Consider the following 14224-nt stretch of genomic DNA (forward strand, 5'->3'; position numbering starts at 1 on the left):
TATTGGTGATGTTCAAATAAATATGTGCAAATACATATCTAGATACACATACATACAGTATCACTTATCAATATATTAACGCGATTATGCAGCACCGGCTTTCCTGCTACAACTACATTATTTCACTGTGCCTTCTTGCCACACAATATTTCTTCCCTTCAGCTATCTCTGTCATTGCCTAATGATAGGATTTCTCTTTTCTACTGTCATGCTTTCATTCCTACAATATTCTTTTCCTTATTAGAATTTTCCTCTTTAGAATTCATGATCACCTCACAAATTCAAAGCCACATTGAGGAAATGAAGAAATTCGTGTTTACTTCATCTTTTCCACAGTACGGCAACTGGTTTATTGTCAACTCTAGTTAAATGATTTGCCACAACATATCCAAAGCCTATCCATTTTTACTTTACTAATTAAAACATATACATGCTATAGTCACCTTCTACCTGTCCAAATACACACACATTCAAAATTTTACATTTCTGGCACAAAACAGAACACAAAGTTTGGGAATAGGCAGGGAGATGCTGTTAATCTATGTGAAACATATAATGACACAGAACTTCTGAAAGCCTCTTAGATACCAGTTCTTGGATGAGAGATTAACCGGGTTAAAGATGATCCTCCTAGTAAAAAGCTTTAAGAAAAAAATAAACATGCACAAAATCATCCATTACTAAAGGGCTGAAAGATGCAATAAAAAAGGGCTATTCTTCCATAGCACTATTTAAAGAAAAACCACAACAGTATATATCACATTAATTGCTATCTTCTGACTATAGACAATATTTAACATCCAGAGGACAACCTCAATATTTGATAAAGTAAGACAAAGAAACACCTGGGAACTGAAGAAGCGTATGAAGTGAACAGTTAAAAAAGAACGAAGATTTGGCTAGAGGAAAGCACAAGGAGAAACTGGTTGCTTAAAGACTGATGGAAGCAACTGTTGGGTTGACACGGTCAGAAACGAAAATGTAGACAAATGCAGAAGGGTGCCAAACAAAGAAGAATTATACAATTCTTCTTCTAAAATAAATTATTACCCTTCTGTCTTTCTGAACATCCATTTTCCCAACATTTTTCAAATGACAATAGTAAAGCTGTATTTGTGCTTAACAAACTATTTTTTGATACTCAAATATATAGTAATGGAAAAAAGAACAGCAGGAAGGATGGAGACAAAGGAGAAAATATGGGTACTAAAGTAAGTAAGACTGGTCATAAAACCAAAGGGTAACAGACCTGAGTAAGAATTCAGATCAAGCTAGAAGGCAGTATCAGTAATGTCAAGAGTTACAGAGAGAACAGATATGTGGTATGTTAGTATTCCCATCTATACCACCAACACTGAAGGGCATATTCCATTTTTTCAGGCAAAGTAATGTATATAAAAAATTTAACTTATGATATAGAGGGTAATACCATAAAATATGATTAAAAAAGAGAATATGTTTATGGCTTTAAAGCTTAAACACTTCTTAAAAGCTTCCATATTAGTTTTGATATTGAATTTCCTTTCCTACACAGACCTAAAATCTGCTTTGTCTCTCAGAGAACGTAATACAAGAACATTAGAAATGCAAGATTTGAAGGCAACAGATTTGCTCTATCTTCAGAAGTACCATTGTGAAACCTCTCTTGCACTAAGCCATGAAATAATTCAGAGCTTACATGTTTCTTGTTAACTGACATGACTGCCATTCAGTACGTCAGTATTAAATTACATTTTATGTTATACAATAAATTGGACAACCACGGTAACTCAGACAGACAAAACACACCATTAGGTAATCCTGAATTACTAACTACATCTGGGATGAGTATCTTGGGATTCTACCTATGCAAAAATTATGAATTATGGTTCAGTTTATGAAACTGCTACATCACAGAATGCCTCTGTGAATATGAATGCCCATATCCTTTCAGGTACATGTCACCAATCTCCAAGGTCAGCAGAAAAAGAGAAGTTTAATAACGGTGACTTTGTTAGCACTGTTTGTTCAATCTGTGCATATTCTGTAATTACACCCATGGACTACCATCTACATGGAAACAGGACAACAAAAGGACTGGCAACTATTTCAGTTCCACCCATGCCAAACACAACACATGAAACTGTGAAAGACAATCAAATGACAAGATGAGCAAAGACGTTCCAGGGACTACCTTGTGCAGTACAGGTTAATACCTCATCTTTCTTTTTTCAGGCATCTCTTCCTGTGTGCTTTCCACAGTGGGAGGCTTCCAAACAGACCAGTTTGTCAATGTGCGCAAGGTTGAAAAAGACTGAAGCACTGAAGGGAAGAGATGGCTGATGTGCACAGAATGCAGGAGAAAGGACTAACAAAACCCCACTTTGCTGCCATAGTTATGTCTAAAATGAAGTAGTACAGTTTAGTTTACAGTAGTACAGTTGCATTAGGTTTAATATTGTCCAAGTGTTAACAGAGATAATTACAGAAGTGGATAGTGCAACCTCCACTTCAAGAGCCTTTGTGTGAAGAATACACTGCCTTTCAACTGTTCAGCAAAGACACCAACTAAAGGGCTTAGTCCTGTGTAAACAGAAAGGTAGGACTCTTCTGATATCTACCAAGTGAAATCTCCATAATGGAAAAACATGGTTAACTAGTTATGTTGTGTGATAAGAATCTCAAGTAGATTAAAAAAAAAAATATTGCATGTGGCCTAACAGAAATACTGTATGAATGGAACACATGATGGAAAGCTCCCAGTTTCCAAACCCTTCCAAGAGACATCAAAACCAACACCTTCATGGAGAAAGAAAAAGCAAACTTGAGGCTAAACGCTAAATGGAAACGCAATTAGACCTGTATGTTGTGGCCTGAGATCCCAGTTAGCTGCTTCCTTCCAAATTGGTAAGACTACTTTTAAGTCTTTTTAGAATCTAACTATCAAAGCCCATAATATTATCAGGGAATATAAATTATAACGTCATATATCCTTCCAGATACGGTGTTTCAAAGAAGACAAAGACGGATGTAGATTTTATTAACTGTATATTGTCCATCCACCTCATACTAGAAAAGATGTGCAACATCTTTTCTTGCTACTTCCATACATTGTCACATGTAAGGGGTCAGTTGAGAACTTGACAAATGCCATACTTATGTCAAAAACTCATAAGCTCTTGTCAGCATGACAGAATGCACAGACAATACACATAGTCAATAAGCATACATAGCCTTGTCCCCACATACTGGTACTATACAGTGGTAGCCTTTCTCAATATCCATAGCCAACACACAGCCTCTCACAATGTTCTGAAGCTCTTCCCAGATGAGGTACTTCACAATCAATAAAACCTTGCTTAACTGAATTTTCCCAAGGCACAAACAAGCTTACACATTTGCCTTCGCACATCTAATGGAAAAGGAAAGAAATTAGCACTGATCACAGTCCAGCTGAGATTGTTTTAACCTGTATCTTTCTTACAGATGCTTCTTCCTCCTATACAAAATGCATTAGATCAACTTTTGATTTTCATCCAAGTATCCTACTTTCCAAAGCAGAAAAGGAAGATTAGGATGATGTACCATCTCTTTGTCATGAGTCAGTGTCTAGTATAAGAGTTAACTGTAGCAGTGGATTGATAGATGTTTAAAGAAATTGTCAGATTGCCACGGTCACCGCAGCAATTATCATGAGTGGTGCACTGTACCTTCTGATTTTCCTTTGGGATCTTCGTGTTAGTCATACTGGACAAAAATCATATCTCAGCTGAGCTAACCACTGGATAATAAAGCTGTCTTTGACAAAGCCATGACTCAGACTGTCTCTGGGACAAAATCAATAGCTCTTCCTTTGCATGTCATCTGAAGAAAAAGACAGGTGATGCCCTTCCACTCCACTTGGCACTGATAAGGCCTCAGTTGAAGCACTTTTTATTAAAGTTTCTCTGCTCAGTTCAAGAAAATTGTGGACCAAATGGAGACATTACAGAAAAAAGAAAAGAAAAAGAATTATTAGAGATTTAAGAAATATAGTATATGAAAAAGCATTAGAAAACTCCATTTGTTTGGTCCCCTGAAGACAAGATGGAAAATAAAACATACTTTTCTGCAAGCCCTAAACCATAAAATTGGATGTAGAAATGTATGTAGTGACAGTTTAGCCTGACCAAAATGATTTCTATCTTTTACCATCTGTTGGCACGATAAAATCAGAAGCAAAGAAACTTTGTACAAAAAGTAAACTTCCTTTCACACCACTCCTATTCCCTGGATGTGGTACTTTACAGTGCTATTCAGAAAAGGATTCCAAGTTTTCCAATAACGGCACTACCTACTATGGCAAAAGACGTGCTCCCGCAGACTCAAAATGCTTCGGTGAACCCCAAAAAGATATTTGAAAGCAAATAATTATTAATAATATCCATACTTAGATTTAGGCATTTCTGGTGCCAAAGTTAAGAAGACAAGACCACTAAGTGGAAGGTGAAAGTCCCAGTATACAATGCCCTGTTATCACTCCTGTATTCAGACAAAAAAAAAAAAAAAAAGTTGCATTTAATTCCCACCTTTTTGCTACATACTGAAGTTCAGAGAATACTCAAGGCTAAATCTCCATGAGTAATCTTATGAAATAGATTTTCCTGGCACTTGGGGCTCTTTTAATATAATATCTACATTCTACAAGCAAGACAGTGTCTTAGTCACTATTCAAAAAAGAAATCACTGGTAATCACTTAATGTTCAAAGTCCCTGGCAACTTCAATAGAAGAATTTTTAAATGAATAAAGAAATGGAGAAAAATAATTACTCAGAACAAGGAAAATAAGTATCTTCTCTTCTCTTATTGTATTAACTAAAAATATTTCATCTGCCAAAACTAAGAAACCAGATGATAATTTCTATTATTATTTGTTGCTAATTCAGCTGACAACACTGTCATTCTGTCTCAGACCAAGAGTCGTATTGAGAGGCAGGGTTCACAATGGCCTGATACTTACTCAAACGCACGCATGGTCCTTCCAAAACACTCAATTTTTAGACACGTACAGCTATAACATAAAATGCACATAAATGTCTATTGTTATGTCCATCTTAAAAAAGGCAAGCAGGAGGATCCAGAAAGCTACGGGCTAAGGCTTCACCTCAGTTCCTGGAAAAATTATGGAACAAGACCTCACAGAAGGCATTTCCAGACACACAAAGGACAGAAAGATGATTAGGAACAAACAGCATTGATTTACCAAGGGCAAATCAAGCATGGCCAAACTGATTGCTTTCAGTGATGAAGGACTGGCTCTGTGGATGAGGGGAGTACATCGGTTATTGCTTACTCCAAGAACATTTTTGACAGAGTCTCCCACAGCCTCCTTACAGAAAAACTAGAGTGGTAGCATCTGAATGGGTGAACAAGGTGGATGAAGCAGCAGAGTGGTCAGTAGTTCAACATCAAACCAGAGGCTAGTTAGGACAGCTACTCTTCAGGAAGGGTCGATGCTGAGGCTGACACCGTTTAACTTCTTCATTAACACCTTGGGCAATGATGCAGAATGCATCCTCAGGAAGTCTGGAGGAGATATCAACTTGGCAGACTGGCTGGCAGGTACTCCAGAGCACAGGGCTGCCAATCAGAGCAACCCTGACAAGCTGGACAAATGTGCCAACAGGCAACTGGTCAGAAGTTGAAGCAAAGGAAACTTAGGACTTGATGTAAGGGGGGGGAGGGGGGGCGGAAATGGGGAATATTCTTCGTTATGAGGATGGTGAAACACTTGAACAAATTGCCTGTGGAGACCAGAAATGAATTGATGCAGAGAAATGGGTGCAAATGCTTCTGTTTTCAGGTGCTAGATAAAATACATTATTAGTACTTTTAAACAACACTGAGAAAGTCTGCCACAACTACAATCTCTTCCTGAAAGGGGAATTGTGATGCCAAGAGAGATCAAATTTGGAAAAGCGCATACATGAAAAACCTCCTGAGTTAATAGGTATGCCTCACATTAATGGGTACTAGGCTACAAGGACAAATTTTCCTGAAAGAAGAACATGCCTCGGAAGCGTGCCAGAGAGTTCCAGGGAAGAGTGAGCTAACTTGGAGAAAGGTAAAATCTAAGAGTGTCCAGTATCATGGGACATAAGCACAAAAATACGGTGGCTATCTCAAACAGTGAGCTGGAGGCTGCAAGAAAAAAGCTACAAGACAACAGAAGAATAGAAGGTGGAAAATTAAGATGAATGTGGGCAGAGAAAAGAGGGGATGGCATAAAGGCACCCCCTAGGCAAGGTACTGAAAGTTCTTCAGGATCTATCACTATCTGTGCAAGTCTCTATAGATGACTTCTGAATGAAAAGAGAAGGAACACTTTAAATTGTATAATAAATTTCTTGTTTATGTTTTTAGAAATTTCAACCTGTAGTCTGAAACATAAACTTCAGTTCTGTTCACAGAACATACTAACTGAAGTGTGTATTTCTTTCGGATTTTACCTTAGGGTGAACAAAGTATTGATTGAGTTGGCAGTCTCTCCTTAAGGTTCATTTCCATTCACATATGCATAAATGATTCCAAGATGTTAGCATTTAAACTCAAAAAAGCTAAAAAGAAAAAAAACCAAAAAAACCCAAAAAACCCAAAAATACCCCACCACATCAGCACCAAAAAAGAATCTCTGAAAATAAGAATGTTTCTTAAAGTGAGTATCTATTAATTATAGAGCTGGCAGCCCAAAACGATCAGTTTAATTGGCCAATGAAGGTTTCAGATTTCAGAAAATTTCTCTCCCTGCATAAGTGAGAACCTTATAGCAATATTAATCCTTTCCAGAGTTTTATTTCTTTCCCTCATTCATTTTAACATGATTACAGTAAGATTTGGTTGGTTTGAGATGCTAACTCCTTGTGCTTCAATCTTTGCCCTCAATTTCTTGGGCACAAAATTCAGCCTACAGACAGCTTCCTGGATTGTCAGCTTTCCCATTCAGCATCCAGATGTATTCCAGGATCTTGGGGAAATGAAGGAAGCACAGTCTTAAACTCTCGGCATGTGTAAGTCTCTCTCCTTTCCTAGAGCTTTACACGAGCCAGGCTCTGAGATCTCTGAAAACAAGGAAGTACACTGTAAAACATTATAGGCCATCTTGATGCCTAAATAAGGATCTGGAGAGAGGCAGGGCAGAGAAAAAGTAGACCAGAAGCATGGACAACTGGATGGGCAAGAGATAAAGAGAAGCCAGAAAAAACAAAAACATAAGCATACCCAGCTGGGTAGGGGTCACTTCTCTATCTACATACTCCAATCCTCTCCTGGGCTACAAGAGCAAGGAAACACTTTCCTCCAGAAACACGCAGGGGTCACATGCACTCATACAACTTGCCCCTTGCCCCTATATGGCCTAGTCATCTTAAACACACCCTTCTTATGTCAACTGCGAGAAATTATACATTTTAGAGACAATCCACCTCATTCTTTACATACACATGTAAATGTGTTCAATTGAATTAGGCCTTAGGGGTGCTAATTTCTCTCTTCTGGCTATAAAAAGCTGAGAATGCTTAGCTCAGTTTTTATTCAAAAAATTACAGGAGATGGTTCATACTCCCATCATCCATGATAACGTACAGGGCAACAAAGAATTTTTTATGTATTAATACTCCATAATACAATGCTGACTTTATAGGACAAGAAGGGAAAAATAATGAATTAGAAATGGTAACAGGACATGAAAGAGGAGACAATGAGGGAGAAGAAGAAATACAGCATTCTTCTTTAATCCTTGGAAATCACCATAACCACAAATCATGTTGGCAATATGCCTCCCCCTTCCAACTGCTAACTTCCAGAATGTACACTGCAAATTTTACTCAGACTAGCCATGTCTCAGCTATGAACCTAGGTAACTATAGTTATGTTAATAACCAGTCTCCCAAAAGAGCATTCTCTTCACCAAAGTAGCTATAACTGACATACAGTAAAATTTTTCAAAGAGTGGAATTTACCTTCCTAAAAAACCCAAATTCAACAACTTCGGCTTCTTGAAGTACAATGAAATAAACCCCTTCAACTTTAATTTGACCATGCTAACTCCTGATAACACTGACCAGAAGGCCATTTGGCCTAGACTAAGAGACTAGGCAGCACTGGACTAGAAGACCTTTTTTTGCCTCAACTACTGCAGACAGACTGATACTTAACATTATGTTATTTATATTAGAATTCTCATGGTACATGTACATCTCTTATGTCTGATCACAAATGTGGGGACTGACAAATGGCCCTCTCCTTCCTCTTCCATAGCAAGTAGTACTTCAATGGACCTGCATTATACACCCAGCTTTGCTGAACTGCTCTAAAAAGTGCCTCCACCATTTAAATACATTTATACTTAATACAGTAAGTGCTTCCAGACAGACCCAAGAAGCCATGAGTTAATCGGCATACATCCCTCATCTCCTATACCACTTTTCAGAAATTTAAGTTTTAGTGAACACAGCATGCTGGAAGAACATTGCCAGGTAACCTTAACTCTGCATTAATAGGTTAATTGACTCTCCTCTTTCACTTCTTCACTGAGGTGTGAGGCTGATGAATGAGAGATAACAGTCAAAACAGGTGAGGATCAGGGAGGGTGGGGTGGGGAGGAAATCACTGCAAGGATAATGACGTTCACCAGAATAATGAACAGTTGGCTCAGAGAGGTTGTAAAATCTCTGTTCTTAGTCTGAATACAGTGTGGGCCCAGCTGTGAGCAGTAGGATGGACTAGACCTTGAGGTTCCTTCCAACCAGAATGATTTTATGATTCTGTGATATAGAGGGAAAAAACGGTAAGAACTGCCAGCCAAAAAGAGCATGGGCTAAGGCTGACATATCCAGGCTCCACAAATTACTGAAACATGGCTTCTCTGCATCAGCAAGTCCTTTTACAGATTTGGTCATAAAATTCTTCAGAACATTTGCCACCAACTGTCAGCCTTAACTTAGGCTTTTCTTCCCTGTTTGTTATCTTACACATAATAATTACTTTTCACTCTTCCCTTTAGCTACTGGATAATGGAGAATTGTTTGCCTTACAAAATCATGTCATATTTTTCCTTAGTATGTGGCATCCAATTCATAAACCATTTTCTTTATACTCAGTCTGGGCCTGTTCCCTTCATTTACGCAGCAATGTACAACCAAAGCATTTATTATTCTCCTCAGAACATTCCCTCTCAAAAAATACAGGGGACAGTTTCCCTTTCTGTCACCTTTATAAACCTCAGGTAAAAATTCTGGGAGGCTTCTTTTTCAAGTAGATGAACTACAAAAGGGGGGAGACTTTTCTTTGGAGTTTGGTTTTTTGTGGGTTTTTTTTTTTTTTCCTTCCTTCATTTGTTTCTTCATTCCCATCAGCTTTTCAGCAGTCTACTAGAACTGTCTAGGGAGAATTCTTAACTACAGGAGAGGATTATCCTTCAGCATATGAGCAGAAGACTGTCATACACAAAATGCTCCACAAGCCTTTGTTTGGTCTTTTGTACCCCACTTGTCCCTTTCGAAGGCAGAGCTGCTTACACAGCTGATGAATTAAAGCAAAGAGAGGCTACAAAAAAAAAAAAAAAGTTGTATTCTCAGTGCTATGCAAGTAGAGATTCAATTTTCTGTATCATTTGCTCTGCCAAAAGAGAAGAGCTGAAGTCTGCAGTTTTATTGCCATAGGTGAAATACGAGCTGGCCCTAAACAGGGCATAAATAAATCTGTTTTCTGCCCTTCTATGGCTGGGAAATGGAAAATTTATTGTTACTTCCTAAATTCTGCATTCAAAATCCAAATCTAGCTAAAATATTATCTAACTTCATGAAAATATCTCTTAAAAACCTCAGAAAGGCCTTGATAAATCATAAATCCTTAAGTCTAAAATGGCAAAAGCAATGTTTTCTGAATAACGGATTATCTAAAGGAATTAGTTTATGCCAGGAATTACAGAGCTTTTCATTGAGCTCCAGTCTTATCTGATTGGAAATGAAAGTCTTTTCAACAGTGAAATAACTAGCCAGATTACAGGGAAATAGTTCATAGCACCTATCTTAAACATCAATGCATAGCTGATATCCTAGTTAATAATTTCAGGGCAGATGCTATAGAATTAAGAGCTGGCAATCTTCCTAGTTTGGACCAAACAGCATAAAAGAAATTTGCAATTACTAGGGAATACTCAATGTCTGTCTTTGGATCAGCTGGAAGATTCAGTCAATTCATCACCTTCAAAAGATTTAATTTCCTTGGCGGGGGGAGGGGGAGGAATTAATAAACATGAAAATTTATCATCTATTTCCTTTTGCTAGATTAGTGGTGTATAATTGGAGACCTTTTGCGTTATCTGTTTTACAATGTGTACAACAAAGCAGACCATATTATGTTAAATGGTAGCTATTTCATTTATGTCTATAAAATATTGTCAAAAGATAATAGCCATCTGCCACTCTTGGATAATTGTTCAGGTGAAAACACTGACTTTATGATAATATTCTCTTGTAACAGCTTTACATAGTGAACATCTGATGAACACCTAATAATTCTGTTTGACACAATAGCCAACCCACAGATAGGGCAAATGTTAACAGATGGAAAACTTTTAATTGACAGGAGATAATTTGGGGTAGAAAACTCCTAAGTCTCCCTACAAAAATGATAAATTCTAAGCCATGATAAATTTGTTGATTTTCCTGGTGGAAGCATTATACTCATCTGTGAATTGTGTTGTTTACTGTTGAAAATAGTTACCTCTCGAAGTACCAAACTTGCAGAAAGAAAAACTGCCTTTTCATTAGATCAGTTTTTCCACTGAAGTGTAAGCTGGTATCGTTTGGGGGGGGGGGGGGGGGGGGGGGGGGGGGGGGGGGGGTGGTGGTGGTGTTTGTTTTGGGCATTTTTGGGGTTTTGGAGGGGTTAAAATTTGAGGGTTTGTTTGTAAGGTTTTTTTACACTACCATGCACCACACTTCTGGGACCAAATTTAAAGTATCTGCTAAACCTATTGGCAACAGAAGTTTGGACACATAAGTCAGACTTTGTGCAACCCACGAATTCAATTAGGCACGTTCCTTGATTTTGCACTCTTTTTTTTTTTCCTGATGTTCTAAGGATTCCCAGCTTTGTAGCAAACAGGCACATGTCCTACCCAGCTGCTGGAGGTTCCAAAGGGTAGGCTGCCTTCTGATCATCAAGAAAACCTCATTAGTATCCTACCGCTTGTTATCAAGTTCACAAGAGGGGACCTTAAGGGAACACATTCAACAATCAGCTTTTGCTCATCTCGTGCATGTATGTATGTCTGTTTTCTCAAGTTTCATTTTTAAAGAAAATACGGGTTTGACATGCTGCACGCTAACCTGGCTGGCTAACTTTCAGTAGTAAAAGCACACACCAGAAGTTTCAGAACTACAACACAACCAGAACCTGCTCTCCCAGATAAAGATTTTGTATCATATCCTAGAAACAGAAAGTCTTGGCATTCTGCACCATCGTAGCATCGTCACTTTAAACTCTTAGTGCCACTGATCGAAAATCTTCCCTTATCATTTGGTTGTGCTTATTTAGATACCATTTTTTAGAACACTTGTGTGTTTCCAGTAGGCCTCATTACAAAAAGCAAGCAAATCAATTCCTGCAAAGCTGCACAAAACCATTAAAAGCTACTGCCACAGCTGCAGCTGGAAAGCTATTAGCAACCAAGCTGTTAGGAAATAAACACACAAAAAATTAATCCCAATCTGCATCAAACCCATGCATCTTAGACCATGCTCCAAAGGCAGCCAAATATGAACTCAGCCAGATCAAATACAAAGTGAATTCCAAATGCATCAGCCTTCAAAACTCTGGAAGAAGATGCCAGTAGTTTGCAAAACTTGTGATGAGAAACAAATCTTGCAGATAACTAGGTCTCAGCAACAACTTACTGAAATTCAGTAAAAAGTGAGCAGGAATTCAGTTTGAAATTTCAGTTTGTGGATGGAAACTTTAAATAATCCAAATGACTAAGTCCACTGCTAAACTGCACTACCCAGCTCCTTAGTCCTGCCTACTTACTGAACGACTTCACACATCTGATTTGCTCTTATCCCCTACAGCTCTGCAAGAAGTTCACCACTAAAATATTCCCATAACCTTAGCAACAGGTACAGAAAATCTTGAATTAGAAAAAGCTAATTTGAAATGGCAGGTTTTTATGGGACAATACTTGCCAAAACCGTTTCCCAAAATCGGCGTGTGATACATGGTCCAAATTGGTGGCTAGGACATGGCATACCTAAACAAGCAGTCCCTAAGAATGCATCAATTATCTAAGAAGTGTAACACCGCTATAATGTTTGCCCTTGAGTCTAAGCAGTGTTAAAAGAGTAATCTGCATTTAGATCAGTGTATCAGAGACTGTCTGCTACATTTGGGGCAAGGATATGGATACCAAAGGGAGGTAGGGGCCAACACTAGATTTTCAGTTAAAACAAAAGGGATACAATGAGCATCAATGAATTTCCAGGAACAAGATATTCCTCTAAAGGAAACTGAAAACAAATTGTTGAACTACTAGTTGTGACATGTAACATATCAAGTTCTATTAACCTGATAATAGAGTAAGAAAAATTGATTACTATGGTGATAACTTTTAAGGCGTTTGGTAGGAATCAGGGGAAACAGAAACCTATATATAATATTTCTGTTGGGCAAACTGGCAGAAACTTTTATATAAAATAGAACAGAGAGAGATCCAAATATGATGTAATGAAGAAGAGTCAAAATAGCTTTGTAGAGCAGAAAGCTGTGTATCACAAACCAGAGATTTTTAAAGGCACCAGCGAACAGTGACATAGACTGGATTTCCAAAAGGCCTTCAAAATGGTCCTGCAACTACTATTCCTGGACAACTCTGAGATGGCATGGGATGACAGATTTTCCTGGGTGTTACTTCTTACAAAACAAATAAGCAGACAGTTTTCCCAATTAAATAAGCCAGCAGTTCCACAGGGATTGGCTCTGAAATTGTGTGGTTCAATACTTTCAGGAAAAAAAAAAGTGAGTATTGAAGTAACAAAGGAGGGATTTTTTTTGTCTTTTCTCACTTAGGATAGTCAAAGTTGGCAACAAAGAACTGAAGATGGCTATCACAGTACCAAGTGATCAGTCAATAAAACAGAACACATTCGATGCCAATAAATTCAATTTAATGTGCATAGTGAAAAAACAGCCCTAAGTCTATATCAAATACTGAGCTATAAATTAGTTACTACTATTAAGCACAGGAATTTCTGAAGTCAATTAAGAAAATTCTAGAAGCACACTAGCTCAACAATGATTGAAAGGTAAACAATGCCAGGATTTCCCACGGAAGACCTGACAGGAAAGAAAAAAGGGTTTTACTACGCCAGCATAATCCATGATATGCCTACATCTTAAACGCTGTGAATGGTTCTTGTCCTTACTTCCATCTAAAAACATCCATTTCAGTAAGCAGCAGGACTAAAACCAAAAAACCCTACTTCTTCACAAAATACACCTCTAAATTGCTGAAATAACAGTTATATAACATTATGGAAGACAAACAGGTTAAAAGAAAGAGGAGACAGTAGAGGATATTTCCAGCAAGGGCAAAGTTATATGATGCCTTTGACAGAACTTTCAGGTGGGTCATTAAACTGACGACTGATGAAAGCTATACCAGCAGAAGCAAACTTTGCATGCTCAGTGACACGCACATCAAGCCTTTAGTCTTGATCAAAAAGGGAAAAATTCAAAGCCATCTTCTTACACTTCAGGTGAGAACCATGAAGAGGGAGCTTGACTGTTCTAGCTTAGTGAATTCATATTTATCCTGAAGCACATTATAGTCAGGCCAAACAAATTTGAGATAAATGGTATTGAAATCCATTGTGTAATTTACCTTTCTGTTTGAATACTGTTTCACCTTAAATAAGTGCATACACCTCTACTTAGATTCTTACATTCATTCTCTTTCAAAAAGCATGGCATGGTATTTTGCTATTGCAGGTGCCAAAAAGCCAGCATGAAAACATTAACTTTAATCTTAAGTCTCTGAACAGCATCTTGTTTTTTTCCCCTTTCTCCATAGTCACACTAAAAGTGGATCTATAATTGGCAATTTTTGCAATGCATTCATCTGTAAACATGCTACATAGACTGGAAAAGTAGTAATAAACTGAACCAGAACTTCAAACCATTGATGGAAAACTAATTATATCAAGAGAG

General features: G+C 37.8%; 1 protein-coding gene across 3 annotated transcripts in view; it reads right to left on the reverse strand.

Moving 5' to 3' along the window:
• CTNNA3 (catenin alpha 3) overlaps positions 1 to 14224 on the reverse strand; it is a 546120-nt gene that overhangs the window by 143445 nt on the left and 388451 nt on the right. The gene's annotated exons all lie outside the window — the stretch shown is intronic.

Source organism: Gymnogyps californianus, chromosome 6 (genome assembly GCF_018139145.2).
Source record: "Gymnogyps californianus isolate 813 chromosome 6, ASM1813914v2, whole genome shotgun sequence".
NCBI lineage: Eukaryota > Metazoa > Chordata > Aves > Accipitriformes > Cathartidae > Gymnogyps > Gymnogyps californianus.